At 37.2% G+C, this 18,884-nt stretch overlaps 1 protein-coding gene across 8 annotated transcripts in view; it reads right to left on the reverse strand.

Moving 5' to 3' along the window:
• The window catches only part of FUT10 (fucosyltransferase 10), a 434,768-nt gene that overhangs the window by 216,842 nt on the left and 199,042 nt on the right, over positions 1–18,884 (reverse strand). For 2 of the 8 annotated variants that reach the window (XR_010838422.1, XR_010838415.1), the window contains 4 exons: positions 18,096–18,187; positions 15,824–16,085; positions 13,338–13,386; positions 8,872–8,997 (listed from right to left, as the gene is read on the reverse strand). The exons of 2 other annotated variants lie outside the window; for them this stretch is intronic. The gene's annotated coding sequence lies outside the window, so the exon portion shown is untranslated. Of the gene's footprint in view, positions 1–7,078; positions 7,131–8,871; positions 8,998–13,337; positions 13,387–15,823; positions 16,086–18,095; positions 18,188–18,884 lie in introns of those variants that run through there. 4 more of the 8 variants (XR_010838419.1, XR_010838420.1, XR_010838418.1 and 1 more) reach the window with 3 other exon arrangements.

The raw sequence follows: 18,884 nt of genomic DNA on the forward strand, positions 1-18,884 counted from the left end.
GGCATTTAGTCACCCAAGAGTTTTTAGGATAAAAGCCTTGCTTTTCCACCCCCTTTTGATGGTATAGATTAACAAATCAGAGTAATTCCTGACACTGGCATAGTGCTTTATATTTTGTACCCGACTATAACAGGCAAGATCTCATTTTGACTTTCATTTTAGAAAATCCATAAGATCTACAGGGTAAGGATGTTTGAACCTATTATAGAACCCAAAAACAACTTGCCCAGAAGTCACTAGCTAGTAAATGGCAGATATGCGTCAAACCCAAATCTACAAGCTCTGACCATAACCCTGGGTGCCTTACAGCATGAATGAGTGTCAGGGTGAATTTGCAAAGCAGAAAGTAGAGTGGAAATAGGGACCCCCAGCCCTCAATATCAATTCTTTCCAAATGTTCTCTCTCTCCCCTGGGCTCCCAGAATGCTATTTTGTTTGTTTGTTTGTTTGTTTGTTTGTTTTTTGCGGTACGCGGGCCTCTCACTGCTGTGGCCTCTCCCGTTGCGGAGCACAGGCTCCGGACGCGCAGGCTCAGCGGCCATGGCTCACGGGCCCAGCCGCTCTGCGGCACGTGGGATCTTCCCGGACCGGGGCACGAACCCGCGTCCCCTGCATCGGCAGGCGGACTCTCAACCCCTGCGCCACCAGGGAAGCCCCCAGAATGCTATTTTTATATTTTCATTTTTGTACTTATTACATTTTGTAATCTCTTTTTACGAACATTTCTCTACTAGGGTAAGAACTCCTGGAGGGAATACAGCATAGCTTCTTAATATTTGTAGCTCCAGAACCTAGCACAATATCTGGCACTGAGTTTCATGTAGTACATGTTTGTTGGATGAATTTCAAGAGTTTGTGTAGATGCATTGAAAACCAAACCAAAGACACTATGCATTATGTTCACTGTGCTGGAATACAGGAAGCCCAACTTAGAAAATCCATCCAAATCCATCTTGGTCCGCTGTAATGTCAGACCTGTAGCTTTGACACCAAACACCGCCCTAGTCATTAGAAACGGTATCTAAACATTAAATTACAGAGGCTAAGAACACAGGTGAACCCAGACTACCTGGATTTGAACCCTGGCTCCATTAGCTGTGTGTGCTTGAGTGAGTTACCTTGCGTCTCTGTGCTCTGTTTCCTTATGTGTAAAATTAGGGGAAATGATTTTACTTACTTTTTGAGATTGGGAGGATTAAATGATTTCCTATCTATAGTGCTATTAAGCATTTATTAGTAAGTATCATTAGAGCCAGCATTTCCCATTTCATTTTGATATTAGGGACAACAACTTCCAAACTGGAATATTAATATTATATGTTGGATAATATCAACTTTATCTCTGTTCTTATCCCAATGTCATCAAATGATGCCAAATCTGTATGTGTAAGCATAGCTGATTCTCTTTGCTGTACAGTAGAAACTAACACAACATTGTAAAGCAACTATACTCCCATAAAAATTTTTTTTAAAAAGAGGCTAAATCATCAAATAATTTCACTTATCTATCCAAACACTATACAAGTGTTTATTTAGCACCTACTCTTTACCTGGCACTATTCTGGGCTCTAGAATTACATTGTTCAATACAGTGTTTGGCTATATAAATTTAAATTAATTAAAATTAAATAAAATTAAAAATTCAGTTCTTCAGTTGCACTGGCCACATTTTAAGTACTCAGTCACTACATGTCTGGTGGCTACTGTATTGGACAGTACAGATATAGAAAATTTCCTTTCTGTTACATAGAATTGTAGTACAAATACAGAGATAGAAGCTGACATTCTAAGGAAGATAAATAAGAAGGAAATAAATACAGAATAATTAGGAATTAATAATTTTCTATGAAGAAACATATTCAGTTACTGAAACATTGTTAGAAAAATTAATTTTGATACATAATTCCTTAATGAGCTATCATATCATTATATTAAAATTATAGCTGGTTTACCAATTACAAAGGTAAAATATGTTTATTGTAGAAAATTTAGAAAATACAGAAAAGTATAGAAAGGAAAATAAAAATATACTTAACAGTATTTTACAAAACAATCATACATATGTATCCTGACATTTTATTTGATATTTGTAGATTATGTATTTTACCATGTCAGTCTTTGAAATACTATTTTCAGTGTCTACTTAATAGTACAATTTGTGAATTTGGTGTTCTTTATTTTATTACTGCCTCATTAGAATTTAGGTTGTTTTAAAATTATTCTAATATCTAAATGAATATCCACGTATATAATTGTTTGTTTGCCTTTTTATTATTTCTTCATGAAAAATCCTTAGAGTACCATTTCTAGAGCAAAGTTATTGAACATTTTTAGACTCTTAACTCATGTTGAGAAAAGACGTTTCAAAAATTTGAACTTATTTGTGCCTATATCTATTCACCCTTGGCAACAGTGTATTTGTTTTATATTCACTGGTATATAATTGCTTTACAATGCTGTGTTAGTTTCTGCTGTACAGCAAAGTGAATCAGCTATACATATACATATATCCTCATATCCCCTCCCTATCCCACCCCTCTAGGTGGTCACAAAGCACCGAGCTCATCTCCCTGTGCTATGCGGCTGCTTCCCACTAGCTATCTATTTTACATTTGGTAGTGTATATATGTCCATGCTACACTCTCTCACTTCGTCCCAGCTTCCCCTTCCCCCACTGTGTCCTCAAGCTTGTTCTCTCTGTCTGCATCTTTATTCCTGCCCTGCCACTAGGTTCATCAGTACCATTTTTTTTAGATTCCAGATATGTGCGTTAGCATATGGTATTCGTTTTTCTCTTTCTGACTTACTTCACTCTGTATGACAGACAGTATATATTTTATTTCCTGTAATAGTGGAAAGGATTTTGCTTAAACTTGTATTTCTTTGCTTAATAGTGAGAATGAACATCACTTCCAATATTTATTAAGTTTCTTTTTTTATTTTATTATTTTTTTCTTGTTATCTCATTTTATTTACCTTTTAGAACTCTTCCAAATATTAGAGGAAAGAAATCAATATCAATTTTTACCTGTCACGTTCCACACATCAATTATTATTATTTTTTTATTTTTATTAACAGTTTATATATCTTCTCTGAACTATCTATTTTAGTTTTATGCCCATTTTTCAATTGCAAAATTATATGAGCTCTTTGTATTTTAAGGATAGTAACCATTTGTCTTTCCTATTTGGGGCCAACATTTTCCCCAGTTTATTGAATATCATAATCATGTTTCCATATTTTTTAGATGTAAAAGTTCTGAAACTCTTATGTGGCAAATTTCTTTCCTTGCTTTTAAGTTTTGAAAGCCCCTGTGTTTAGAAGAATGCCTGACACACCATGAATACTCAATAAATATTGGATAAAGGAAAGGGTGAATGAATTAATGAAATATTTCACCCATACTGATGAACAACAGATTCATTCTTTTTCCTACAGAGGCAGGTCAATCCTTCCAATCATTTGAATGTAACTTGGAACTAGAAGAAAAAGTTAGCATTTGTATTGATTTTCTGATGGTAGCGTATTGTCTCCCTGAATGGAACCTCTTACAAGGCCCAAGATCCTGCGTTTGTGTACATCCAGCCCCCATGGACACTGTAGCTATTTTCCATCCCACGGGATCAATTGTTTTTTGGTAGTCGTTGTACTTTTTTTAATAGTAACTTTACCCACTATTTAATAAATGTTTAAAATCCACTTCCACCTCTCCTCAGTATCTACCTGGCTTCTTCTCTCATCTTTCTTCTATTAAAATTTTGAGCATGCATCCATGATAAAAAGGATAATTAATTGAAGGTCAGTGGCATGAGATGTAAAAAAAGAAAAATGTGTCTTGCTTCTCAATATTTTCTCATGAAATCACAGTGAAACAATCTGTATTGGGGAGGAAAGACATAAGTCAGCATATACATGGGCAAATAAACTTGTGTCCATGGAATGTCTGTGGAGGTGTCAATGTTCATTCATTAGAACTGCCACTCTCCCACGGGACCACATAGCCTGTTCATAATGAGCCACGTGCCCTCCCTCTGGATGTTTTCCTCTTTTGGGCACATACAATTCCATAACCCTGAAATACTCCAGTCAGCTTTGTGCTTTGCTCGACAAACATTTGTCCTGCAAGTTTCGGCGCAAATGTTGCCTCTTCTGTCAAGTTGTCCTGATTTGTTTATATTGAATTAGGCCCTGTGTTTCCTCATTACGACAGCACTAGGTGCATATTTACTTCATAACTTTCAAAACATTGTTCTTGAATAACAATTTTTTAACATTTAATTTGGAAATAATTATACTTTCACAGGAATTTGCAAAGATAGTGCAGAGCAGTCACCTGTACCCTTCATCCAGTTTCCCCCAGTGGTTATATTTTACAAAACTATAGGAAATTGACATTGGTACAATGTGTGTTTACAGTTCTATCCTGTTTTATGACATCTGTAGACTCATGAAACCACCACCCAGCCAAGTTACATAACTGTTCTATCACCACAATGATCTCCTTCATGTTACCCTTTTGTAGTTACACCCACCCACCCCACCCCCCATCCTGAACCCCTGGCAACTGCTCATTTCTTGCCCATCAGTATAATTTTTCATTTTGAAAATGTTTTATAAATGGAATTATACAGTATGCAACCTTTGGAGAAAGGCCTTTTTTTTTTTTCACTCAGCGTAATGCCTTTGACATATCACTGATAGGTGAGAGATTGTGTCTGTCATTTTGGTTTTTATTTTCTGTTTGTTTCATCTTTTTGTTTCAGTTTTAATTGATTTTTTTCCAGCATTCATGTAGGTTAATTGAACATTTTTCATTCCATTTTGATTTATCTATAGTGTTTCTAAGCATATCCCATTGTATAACCTTTTTAGTGAAGACTCTAGGTATGACATTATATATGCACCCTGTCACAGCCTACCACAAACATTTTGCCAGTGTGAATGAAATCTTACCCCTCTTTACCCTCTCCCATGTATAATATAATTATCTAAAAAGTTTCCCCTGGGGCCTTCCCTGGTGGCTCAGTGGCTGAGAATCTGCCTGCTAATGCAGGAGACACGGGTTCGAGCCCTGTTCCGGGAAGATCCCACATACTGCAGAACAATGAAGCCTGTGCACCACAACTACTGAGCCGGTGCTCTAGAGCCCATGAGCCAAAACCACGGAGCCTGCGTGCCACAACTACTGAAGCCCACGCGCCTAGACCCCGTGCTCCGCAACAAGAGAAGCCACTGCAATGAGAAGCCCGTGCACCACAACCAAGAGTAGCCCCCGCTCGCCGCAACTAGAGAAAGCCCGCACGCAGCAACAAAGACCCAACAACGAAGACCCAATGCAGCCAAAAATAAATAAATAAATTTAAAAAAAAATTTTTTTTTAAATAAAAAAATAAAAAGTTTCCCCTGCATGCATCGATAACCATATCAGAAATTGTTCTAATTTTGCCACAATCATGAAATATAATTTAGAAGACTAAAGACTAAAGGAATGAAAATTCTTCTAATTCATAGTTTTACTCTCTTGTTCTTCTTTCCTTCCTGATGTTCCAAGTTTTCTTCTTTTTTCGTTTCCCTTCTGTTTACAGAACTTCCTTAAGCCATTATTTGAGGGTAGATCTGCTGACAACAAATTCTTTTAGCTTTCCTTCTCTTGAGAGTGTCTTGATTTCCCTTTTATTCCTCAAGGTTGTTTTCACTGGCTATAGAATTCTGGGTTGACAGTTCTTTTTTCTCATCACTTGAAAAATATTGTGCCACTTCCTTCTGCCTCTGTGCTTTCTGATAAGAAATCTTATTTGAATTGTCAAATGAACTGTTTTTCTCCTACAGGTAAGGTATCATTTTTCTTTGGCTGCTTTCAAAAGTTTTCTTTGTCTTTAGTGCTCAGAAGTTTGATTATGATTTGTTTTGGTATGTATTTCTTTGGGTTCATCCTGTATGGGATTTTCTCAGCTTCTTGAATATGTATGTTTATGTCTCTTGCCAAATTTGGGAAATTTTTAGTCATTATTATTTATTTTAGTCCCACTCTTTCTCGGACATGAATGTTACATATTTGTTATAGTCCTACAGGTCCCTTTGGCTGTGTTCTTTTTTTTTTTTTTTTCCCCAGTCTATTTTCTCTCTGTTATTCAGATTTGGTAATTTCTATTTTTCTATCTTCAAGTTTGCTGAAACATTTCTCTGTCTTCTCCATTTTGCTTTTGAGCCCATCAACTGAGTTTTTTATTTCAGCTTTGGTTTTCCTTTATATATTCAACTTTTTGCTGAATTTTTTTTCCCAAATATGTTCATAAATGCTCATTAAAGCATTTTTATCATAGTTGCTTTAAAAAAATCTTTGTCAGATAATTATAACATCTAGGTCATCTTGGTGTTGGTATCTACTGATTGTCTATTCTCATTCAAGTTGAGACTTTCCTGGTTCTTGGTAAGGTGAGTGAGTTTAGCTTGAATCCTAGACCTGTTGGATGTTATGTTATGATACTCTGGTTCTTATTTGAATCTTCTGTTTTAGCAGGCCTCCTCTGAAACCACACCAGCAAGAGAAGGTGGATGCCACCTGCTTAGTGCCCAGTGGGGTTGAAGTCCACATTCTCCACTTGGCCTCCATTGACATCGTCATGGGGATAGGAGTGCCTAGTTACTACTCCCCAGGTGACCTCCACTGACAACATGGCAGGGAGAGTCCTTGTTACTGCTGATGGTAAAGTTTCAGCTCCCTGGTTGTCCAACTCTTTTACCACCCTGGTCAGGGGCAGCGTGAGGGGTGACTTGCAACAAGCAGTCAGGCAAGGTTGAGTGTCTAGGCTCTGCACTCAGCCTTGGCTGATGGGGGTGGGATGACGTTTGACTTGAGTAGAGGTTTCTGCGAGTTGTCTGTCTTACGAGGCTGCCCCTTTGCTGAGCCTTTGGCTAGAGGGACTAGGCTTTTCTTGCTCCTTTTATGTCTATGCTTGTTAGCATTTATGGCATTCAGTCCAGGATACATGAGGCAAAAAGAAAATGGAGGGAACTCACTGCTATGTTGTTCCTTAGATCCTGAGGTCCATGGCCAATCTGCCTTCTCTTCACCTTTCAGAGTCTTCTTATGCTTGTATATATATAATGTTCAGGGATTTTAGCTGTACTTAGTGGGAGGAATAGGGAAATGAACATCTACTCCATCTTTCCAGAAGTGGAAGTCTTAACTTCTTATTTTAATTATACTAACATCACCTAGATTTTGGATCCTTTGATGACAAAGTTTGTGTTTTGTTTTTGTCCTGTGTTTTAAAGTAACTTGAAAAAGTTACTTTATGCCACCAAAAGAACTATTTTATCTCACTTTTGGTTTTTAGGAGCTGCCTTTTAAATTTAATTTTGATTTATATGTAAAATATTTAATGGATCCTCAATCAAGGGTATATCAAAAAGTCTAGCTTTGATATCTGTCCCCACCCTACTTCCTCCTCCTTAGGTGACCATTTTTCAAAAAGTATAAACTTTAGCCTCCATTAAAAAAAATAAACAAATATCAATATATGTATTCATATAACCTCCTTCTTAATCGATTGCTTGCCTACTATATACGTTTTTCCCTACCTTGCCTTTTCACTTAATATTGATATACTGGATATATTAAGATATAGAGATATTCCTCATCCTTTTCTACAGCTGCAGAGTACTCTATTGAGTAGATGTATTATTGTTTAAATTCAACTAGCACAATATATAGCCATGTCCATATAATCTTTTTTTTTAATTAAAAAAAAATTTTTGCCTGTATAGCTTGGCCTAGGGAAAATTCATATGTAAATTTTCTGGATATTGCCAACAAATACTCCATGGGTGTTATGACAATTTGTATTCCAAGCAGAAATGCAGTAAAGTGCCTATTAACCCAGAATCTCATCAAATGCATTGTTAAACATTTGGATTTTAGTCACTGTAATGGGTGAGATATTGTATCTCAATGTAGTTTTAATTTGTATATCTTTTAAACTGAGCCAGTTTAAGCTTTTTCTTTAAATATGGCTAAGAGCCATTTCTATTTCTTTTTCAGTGAACTGTCTACACTCTACTTGCTTTTCTGTCAGGTTGTTCCCTTTTCTAAACTGTTTTTAATATCTTTATACATATTAGTGTTATGCACCCATTTTACGTAAAATAAACTGCAAATTTTTTCATAACAATATTTATTAAACATTTACTGTATCAGGGCTTTTTGTGTTACCAGTGACCAAAAAAATGTAACACATACTTTAAAAAAAAAATGTGGGAGCCGTATAATTGAAAATTCCAAAAGACTGGCTTCAGACAAGACTCAATTCATGGGCGCACACAACAAGCAGCTGATATCACCAAAGACTTTTCCTCCCCCTCTATTCTCTTTCATGCTCTTCTAATAATAGAAAAATGGCAGCAGTAGTTCCAGCCCTCACATCCTCACAGGGCCCCATCTAAGAGAAGTGTAAGTGCACCTACTGGTATTTCCAAGAGGAAATGAAATTTCCCTCTGCCAAATTCCAGCAAATTTCTCCTTAGTTTTCTTTGGCTTGGACTGACTTACATGCCCATTTATGACCATTTGCTGTGACAGGGAAATAGGATATTGAGGAGATGAATCAAATCATGACCATCTACCCCTGTAGCTAGGGGGTGATTAGGAGTCATTCTCACCCAAATACTATGACTGAGAGTGGGTTAGAGGTGGTTCCCAAAGGCCATTTGGAGTCTTACTTTTCAATGGAGAATGGTTATTAGATGGCCAAAAAGTAATTCAGTTTCACCTAGGGGGTGTCACATACTGTACCAAACACTAAGAACACAAAGCTAAAACAGCTCTTCGGAAGGTTCTTTATCTACATTCATTGACGTACTCACTTTACCTGAGGACTCTTCTCCCAATGGATGTCTCCAGCTTGTTTTTATATATCACATACTCTTTCATTTCATATATTAACGTTCTGTCTCAACATCGTCACAAACTACAACTGGAGCAATATGCAATGTTCCTAGAAAAGCACAGAATTTAGGAGTGAGAATCCAGCTTTGAGTTTTTAACACGAGTAATTATGTGACCTTGATCGAGAACATGACTTTTCAGAACCTCATGTCTTCATCAGAAAAGAAAATAATGATTATTATCATCATTATGATTATATATAACATTTAAAAGGTCATTGCTATGTGCCAGGCTGTTTTAAGTACTTTATTTATTTATTTATTTTTGGCTGCACCTCACAGCCTGTAGGATCATAGTTCCCCAATCAGGAATTGAACCCGGGCTCTCAGCAGTGAAAGCACAGAGTTCCAACCACAGAACCACCAGGGAATTCCCTGTTGTATAAGTAGTTTAAATGTCTTAAGTTATTGAGGCCTCACAGCAACCCTTTCAATAAGAACTTTTATTAGATCCATCTTATATGTAAGGAAGAACAGATATATATATATATATTTTTTATTGGAGTATAGTTGCTCTACAGTATTGTGTTCGTTTCTACTGTACAGCAAAGTGGATCAGCTATACATATACATATATCCCCTCTTTGTTGGATTTCCTTCTCATCAACCCACAGAGCATTGAGTAGAGTTCCCTGTGCTATATGGTAGGTTCTCATTAGTTATTTATCGTATACATAGTATCAATAGTGTATATATGTCAATCCCAATCTCTCAATTCATCCCGCCCCTCCCTTTGCCCCCTTGGTATCCATACGTTTGTTCTCTCTGTCTGCATTGCAGCACTATTTATGATAGCCAGGACATGGAAGCAACTAAATGTCCATCAACAGAGGAATGGATAAAGAAGATGTGGTACATATATATACAATGGAATATTACTCAGCCATAAAAAGGAATGAAATTGGGTCATTTGTAGAGACATGGATGGACCTAGAGACTGTCAGACAGAGTGAAGCAAGTCAGAAAGAGAAAAACAAATACCATATATTAACACATACATGTGTAATCTGAAAAAATGTTTATGGAAGAATAGAGATATTAAGTAACTTGCCCAAGGCCTCCTAGCTTATAAGTAGAAGGGCTGATATTTGAATCCAGGTTCTCTGACTCCAATTAAACTGTATAAACAGGTGAAATTTCTTAGCACAAAGAAGCTGCTCAATATATGTTACTACCAGTGAACCTAAATAATAATTATTCTACTTCATAGGGTGGTTGTAAAGTTCACATAAGATAAAGTCTGTAGAAATGCTTCATAAAAAGTAATTTGCTGTACAAATATAATATATTATAGTTCTTATTATGATGTCTCCTCCTTTCCTAAATCTCTCCAGACCTTGGGTTAACATCTTCTATGGGCATTCAGTCAGCCTCATTTTTTATTAACGCTTCTATACTTCCAATTAACAGAGCTTGTCTTTTGTAAACCCCACCTCATGTTAAACCCTTTAGCATCTCCTTAATTCTTCCTTTCTGCTCATTTCTTCTCTTGCTGTCAACCTTTTCTCTGTGGGGCTCACATTCCCAGACTTTATGATAATGAGCACATCCTGACTACATCTGCTCTGGTCTCTTACTTTCCTAATATAGTACATGGGAGTTTCAGACCTGGATTAATAGTTGCAGTAATGTTTTATTATTTTTTTCCTTCTGGAAATAGTATAACTTTTCAATGCTTCTAGAAGACCTCTATATAATTATAGGGCTTTAGTTTCCTTTTGTAGGTATGATTTTGAGTGGTTTTGCAATTTTCTTTAGCATGGTTACTAAGAAATGAGTTCAAAAAATATGTATTTAATACATATTTGATAAATATAATACACAAGATAAATGCTAAACAAGATGCTGATAAAAGATTAGTTTTACCTACTTCCCAGAACTATCAGTAGTGAGAGACTTCTAAGGTTGCTACCAAACTGTCAGTCCTTGTAAGAGAAACTTGTCCTCCTGAATTGGTAACTCCCATGCATCTTCTTTCTTTTATTCATTTTGGAGACTCCAGACTCTAAAGAGATTGTGTTTGTGTGTGTGTGTGTGTGTGTGTGTGTGTGTGTGTGTGTGTATCTGAGAGAGAAGAGAGAGAGAGAGAGAGAGGCCTGCAGGGCAATATTACAAACAATTGAAGAATTCTAATGCTAAGAAAACCATTGCAATCAAAAATCAAAATACTCGGGCTTCCCTGGTGGCGCAGTGGTTGAGGGTCCGCCTGCCGATGCAGGGGACACGGGTTCGTGCCCCGGTCCAGGAGGATCCCACATGCCACAGAGCGGCTGGGCCCGTGAGCCATGGCCACTGAGCCTGTGCGTCCAGAACCTGCACTCCGCAATGGGAGAGGCCACAGCAGTGAGAGGCCCGCGTACCACAAAAAAAAAATATATCAAAATACTCAATATGAAATTCTCTTCATTGAACAGTCTGATGAAAACTTTAAAATAAGTAAAATAATTGTGTTTAAGGAAATAAACCAATGCATAACTGCCATCTTGAAAAGAACATAAAGTTTTGAAACAATGTAAACAGAAATGAAACAAAATCATGTGGATCAATTGATTTCAAGAATCAATTAGACAATTTGAACATCAAACTTACATGAATCCTCAAAATTTTAAAACTGCCGTAGGTGGGATACATTCTAACTTGAAATCTGTAAAAGAGCTGATTAGTGAATTTGGAAATGGTACTGAGATGCTTATCCAGAATGCAGTCTAGAAAGTAAAAGAGAAAAAAATATTGAGAAGTTGAGAGACATCAAAGATAGATTGAGAAGCCTTATATCTAATGTTTAATAAAAACCGCAGAAGCAGAGAAAGGAAGGAATGGTGGTAGACTACCTTTGAGAATTAATTGCTAGGAATATTCCAGAATATTGATTAAAAACTGAATTTTTAGATCAAAAATTTACTTCTAGAGTCAAGCAAGAAATAAAAATACAATAAAAATAAATCCACACCTTGGTCACATAGTGAAAATAAAGAATAAAGAGAAAATCATAAAAATTAGCAAAGGAAAGTTATTGATAGACTGATAGCAAACATCTCATCAACAATGAAGTCCAGAAGGCAATAGAGTAGTATGTTCCAAGTGTGCATGAAAATAACTGTCAATCTAGAATATTACATTCAATCACATTATTCATTAATATTTAGAGCAAAATCTTAGGTGAAGGCTAAAAAACTTTATTTTGGCGTTCACTAAAAGAATGTGTTTTAAAGATATAACAGTGATCTTTTTTCCTCTAACCCTATAATTCTACTTGAGAAACACTTCTTGGACCATGCTCTCTGCCACTATCTAGTTCAGGTTTTATAAGAACTTCTGAGCCTGGGAATTCCCTGGCAGTCCAGTGGTTAGGACTCAGCACTTTCACTGAGGAGGACATGGGTTCAATCCCTGGTTGGGGAACTAAGATCCCGCAAGCCTCACAGTACAGCCGGAAAAAACAGAGCAAAACAAACAAACAAAAAACTTCTTAATTTTTCTTCCTAGTTCAAATCTCTTCTTATTTCAGCTTATTCTACACCTGTCAGACAACTCTATAAAATACAGATTTGGTCATATTACTGCCTACCATCCTCCCCCGCAGACCTCACATAGCTACCCTTTTTTTTTTTTTTTTCCAGAAGGATATAATCTGTGAAAAAACAAATTTCAACTGAGTAAATTTTGAAGATCGAATCAACTTTATACAATGATTCATGAGTTGGTCAGTTGGCTAGCAAGTAAAAAGGCACTCCGAGGAACTGTACAAAATGGAAGGTTTTCAAAGGTTTTTAAAGGCAAAAGGGGAGTGAGACAAGGAAGTCAAATACAAAAGGAAGGATGATTTCAGGCAAGGTCACCTTCCTCTAAGGGAAGGGTGCATGACTGTCCTCTGAAGATTACCTTCTTAGTGTTGATCAGGAAATCCCAGGCCAATCGGTTTAAAATGTCAAGCCTGGCAGATACAGAAACTATAATTAGGTTAGGTATTAAATCTTGGTTTGTGGATGTGGGACTGAGCACAAGTGACTCTATTCAGGGCCTGTTGTTTCTTTTTTAAAATAAGTCCAGGGGCTTCCCTGGTGGCGCAGTGGTTGAGAGTCCGGCTGCCAATGCAGGGGACACGGGTTCGTGCCCCCGTCCGGGAAGATCCCACGTGCCGCGGAGCAGCTGGGCCCGTGAGCCATGGCCGCTGAGCCTGCGCGTCCGGAGCCTGTGCTCCGCAACGGGAGAGGCCACGACAGTGAGAGGCCTGCGTACCGCAAAAAATAAAAATTTAAAAATAAATAAATAAAATTTATAAATAAAAAAGTTTTAAATATAATATTTTTATAAATAAAAAAGTTTTAAACCTGAATTTCAAAGTCTCTGCAGATCTTTCTATCTCTGTTCCCACTATTTATTTACTCACAGGATCAACTCAAAGGTTGGTGTCAGGCCAGGTCTTCTGATTTCAGACCCTAAATAGTGAGAAAACAAGTCATGTTGACTTTATTTTCTGACTTTCTGGAGAATTCACTCTAAGTGTATTGCCTAAGCCCTTATATTTTACAGGAAGTCCTCCTGTTAGACACAAAATTATGAGAAATCACGGCGGAGATTTCTGATACGTATTATATTACTAAATGGGCCCAAAGCCCATGAAGAAAATTGGTCCTTCCAATAAATATTCTCCCTATATTATTGCACAGAGTTATTTTCCTGAGGTTTTATGGCAGGGAGTCTTTTATTTGATATTTTCAGAGTTATAGGGTGTTAAGATATTATTCTGTCATGTTGGCTGTATCCTATGCTGTTTTCAAGTTACCTTTTCTGTCTATCAACTTTTCTTATCTTTATGGCTCCTAATCTTTGTAACCAGTCTCCATCAACAAAATCAAGCTGCAGAAAATAAACTACAGATAAGGCTCCCTGACATGGTAATGGGATTTTCACTGCTTCCCTTGAATTTTCTATGTCAATAATTTTTGCTGCCAGAAATTTCTTTTTGATCCTCATATCAAAAAATCCTTTCATGTGAATGGCAACTTACCACATTAAAATATTTTAAAAAGCAACTTGTTAGCAATTCATTTTTCCTTTGGATTTTATTGCCTTTCACATATCAGTCATTTTTTATCTTGTGATTACTCTTGGCACTTGTGTAGTTAAGGTGTATTATTTGCTCTAATTTTTTTGTCCTTATCAATAACTTATTTCAGTTAATTGTTTCGAGGGCTTATTAAGGTTCCTTCACCCCAGACCATCATGAATACACTATAAATTGAATCCAAAATGTACGCAGTATGGCACTTCTTGGTCCTCAACACCTTCAGTAGATCTTTTTCAAATTTTATTTTAAAATGTGAATAAACTCACTCTCACTTCTTATGTCACCTCTACTCCCTTCAGTGGCTAGGGATTGAGATAAGTGATGGAATTGCTGAGGCTCTGTGTTTACAAAAGTCTTACAGGGAGGTTCTAGTCTACTGAATTATATTGGAAGTTGCTTGCTGTAAAGGTACAGCCAAGGTACCACACCATGTACCTCTCCCCCAGTGTCCCAGTTCTCAGCTCTCCCTAGCAATCCAACAAGAAGGCTCTTGGTACATCTCAAATCCAATATGTCCCTCACTGAACTTTCTGTCCTCTTTCATTACACATCCACTCCACCTCACAACCTCTCTATTCTCACTATCACCCCCAATCTTGGCCTCCAGAATAAAAGCACTGAAACCCATCTTCAATCTAGTCATACTTACATTTCCAACCTTATTTACCATTGCCCCCTCCATAAACCACATACTCCAACCAAACCGAACCATTGGTTATTCTCTTATGGCATCTATTTCTTAGTTCTATTCTCACACTGCACCTTCAGGAAGTAACTCTATTCTCTCTCCTCCATTTGTATATGTCCAAATCCTATCCATCCTTAAAAGCAGAGTTCAAATGCCTTGTGCAAAATACTGTGTCTTATAATCCTAGAAGTATCCTCTCTTCTCCAAACTCCTATGGCATTTTTTCTGTATTTTTCTTTCAGACATGCCACTTTCTTCTGTAACTTTGAGGGATTTATGAACATACCTTATTTTTCTTAGCAGACTGCAACTTCTTGAGGACTTGATCCACTTCCTTACAAAATCATCTTTTTTTACTCTATACAATGACTGACAAGTACTTTTCACAGAGGAGGGAGGCACTGTCATGCATTTTCTTAATTACTTCAAGTAATAACTCTATAAACTTATATTATTTTTGGCCATTTTATAGGTAAGAAAATGTTTCATGGGAGAAGTAATTTGCCCCTTAGATGGGTTAAACAGATATTTAATGATATTGAGTAAATAACTGAGCAAATGGATCACTGCGTGTCAAGTTTAAGGGATTTTATACTAAAGGAAAGATATGCTTCATCTGCCCAAAAAAGTTCACAGCACAGTGGAGAAAGAGATCTATTCTTGTTTTATTTTGTTTTTGTGAATTGCTTCCATGGGTAAGTGAAATTGCCATGCTTTCCTATCATTTGCTCCTGTGATGATACAAGTATCACGAAAACACTAAGTCAGTAAGGATGAAGAGGTGTAAATTGACACATGCAGCCAATTTCCCGTAATGGTTAGACATCATGCGTCTTTTGAAAGCACTTTTAGCCAGCTGCCAGTCTAGAAAAGAGGCAAACACTTTCTACTTTCTGGAAAAATGCGTGAGTTTTCCAACTGTGACTTAGGTATTTTCCTGATGATTGCAGATGGGTGAAATGACTGATGGCTTGAATTCATCTTGATGAATGGGAAATTGATGTTCACCATCACACCAGGCTTTCTGAGTGTGGATGCCAAACAGAGACGTTTCCCCACTTTTACCTTTTAAAAGAGAGTTACCTACAAAGAGGGGAGAAGTGAGGGGAGCCATTACCTGGCAATGGAAAATCCTCCTAGATTCTTCATAGGTATTGCATTAAGGAGTGTGGCTGAAAGGTTGGCACATCCTGGTCCTTGGACTGGAGATTTGTCCAAGCTGGTTGAGATCTGTGATTTCCTCTAGTCCAATCTCATCATTTTACTATTGGACAGAGTGAAGCGACTTGCCCAAGATTGCAAGAAACACAGTGACTGAGGCTCCAGTGTTGCCTCCGAGAGCAGAAAGTAGAGGAAAATTGAAGAAGCTGCTATGTTAACTGTAAGAGAAAAAGCTGAAAAATCAGTCAAGCTCAAACCCAGTGTCAGGGATCCTTACATCTAGGAAAAGAGCATGACCTTTGCACTAAGAAATACAATAAATTTTCTGGTTCTGCCATTTACTGTATCCTTAAGCAAAGCAGTTTCCTCATTTGTGAAATGTGATTTTTACAGTTATTTCCTTTACAGGGTTGTATGGAGGATTACAAGAGAGAAAGTACTGAGACAAGGTCTGGGAAGCAGTAAACCATCAATAAATGTTGGTTCTACCTTCGATGAGTTTAAAGTTGAAATTCAAAAAAAACAAAATTAAGGAATCGAAAGAGAAAAAGAAGGCCAAGAAATGTCTTTTTCAATCAGTAGAGTCCTGTGAAGACAATCTGAATCATATTTCGTCTCTTGGACAAATAACAGAGGATATCAAGGAATAAATATAATATAATTTTTTATTAAGTGTTTAAGACGTATGGACAATCCAAACCTGGCCTTTTTCCCTTTGCCCAGAAAACATTCTAGCCACAATAGAACTTGGAGCATGATCAATCTAATATCTGCAATAGTTTCTGGTGTGTGCATACTTTCACATAACTTTGTCTGAAAGGCTCTCAGTGGAGTCTCTCACCACCTTCATCTAATGGGCAGCAGCTGCCTGGAAACAATCCTTCCATATTACTCACCTTATCAGACCACAATAAAACACCTCCCCTCATTCTACCCTGGGAAGGCTATCTGTTCTTTTGCTATTTGTAATGTTGACAGTCTCTTTTAGGGTAGTTTTTCCTACACCAGATGGTTCTGGCTTTTTAGCGTTTTTCACTAACTAGCTAATTCCTCTCTGAGTTTATCTGAATTTTAGTTTGTTTCTTTATGCACAATTTTCTACTCTCTCCTGGAATCCTACTTGGCACTGATAATGAGAAGCAGCTGTCTGGCCTGGGCAGTGACACAGAGACACTGGTGTCATCATCATGGTTCAGAGCTTGTCATACCCACCTAGATCAGCCCACTCCTCTTGTTGCTTTTGTAGTCAGAGTTCTGATTCAAGCACCATATCAGTTTTTGTATTTTAAAGGGACCATTGTTTTTTTCTGCTGTTCTCCCATTGGATACCCTTTATTGGATATGGGGAAAGGGGGGAGGCAAATGATGTGAGTTTGGTCTCCGTACCTTTGTAGTTTTTAGAAAGCTCAGCCTTCCACCATACCTATATTTACCTATTTATGCCTTGTTCTAACTCCTCAATTGCCAGAGTGATTATGATAAATCTCTGAGTCAATCTGATAAAGAAATATTTAATACTAAAAGAAAAAGAATGGAAGAAGTAGCAAAGGTAATTACAGAAAGATCCCAATATTTGATGCCCTAGTGGCTCTAAAACGTAAGATAGTTATCTAGATATTTACTACTCAGTACTGGAATTTAAAGTAGAGATGATATTAATCAAAAGTATTGACTCATGGACCTTTTTGTCATCTTCTCTATATATTTGATGTTGAAGTATAATAAAATGAAACCACTCAGTGGACTCAAAGTTATAAATCCTGGTCTCAAGTTCTGGATCTGGCTTATGTAACTATGTAACCTTGAATTATGCATACACACACATATTTTATATGTATATATGTGTACTATATATATGTATATACATAGCTTGAAAAAATGTACAGCAAAATTATAATTATAATAGATGTTTCAGAGACAAATTGAATAATTTTTAAAATTCACATGTGAGAAATCACAAATAATGCAGCTAAGGGAAAAGTAATTTTAAAAATTTAAATACTCTGAAAATAGTTGTACAGTTGTACGTGTGTCAGAAACTAGCTATTCATCAAACCCAATTTCTCCTCTTCTTGGGCTCAAAGACAGACTGTACTTCCCAGTATCTCTTGCAGTTAGATCTGGCCATGGGATTAAGTTGGGGTCAATGGTATACGAGTGGAGGGGAGGCGCACCACTTCTAGGCTTGACCCATAAAAACCTCCACCATGAATCCCTCATTCTCTTACCTCTTCCAGCAAGGACAGCCAACTTGGAAACCACGTGCTGCCGATCTATGAAGCATCACTACCTAGGAGATGCTGGCTACCAATTAGAACACCTGTTTAGAATGACATGGGCGAGAAATACACTTCTTATTGGGTTAAGCCTGAGATAGGGGGCTTATCAGTTAAAAACAGCAGCAGTGACAGATGGTAAACTCAAGGGGCAGGTTGCCAAGCTGCTGGAAGTGTCATTAGTCTGATTTTAATTGGGAAGAGCCCAGTGCTGACAGTTAACTGAGAAAACAGGTCTATATGAGGCTCAGCCAATGACTGGTTGAAACATAATCTGGTCAAATCACCAGTGCCAGCAGGGATACATTTTGAGGTCCTTAGAGGAGACTTCTGCCAACCCAACAGGCCAGTAAAGATTCCTGAACCATAAACAAACAATTCAGAGGGTTTTGATGATCCCTTTGAAAGAAAATGTTTGCTTCTGGGCCATGTGCATTGTGGAAAATATTCCTGTGAATTCTACATTAGAATTTGAATACCTGGAAATATCAAGAATGGCAGGTCTCAGACTGTCTCCTTTAATTGAGACTCAACTTTTCATACTTCTGTGAAGGCTTAATTGACCATGGAACTAAAATCATGCACAGCTACCAGTCAGCTTTTTTTTTTTTTTTAACCCCATCAGACTTTAATTACGATAACAATTTTACAACATAACAGATATAGAAAGTAACCAACATCGCTCCATAAATATTTTCCAGTTCTTGTCCATATGCATTTCAGTTTTACAAAGATATGGTT

The sequence above is a fragment of the Kogia breviceps genome, chromosome 20 (assembly GCF_026419965.1).
Source record: "Kogia breviceps isolate mKogBre1 chromosome 20, mKogBre1 haplotype 1, whole genome shotgun sequence".
NCBI classification, from domain to species: domain Eukaryota; kingdom Metazoa; phylum Chordata; class Mammalia; order Artiodactyla; family Physeteridae; genus Kogia; species Kogia breviceps.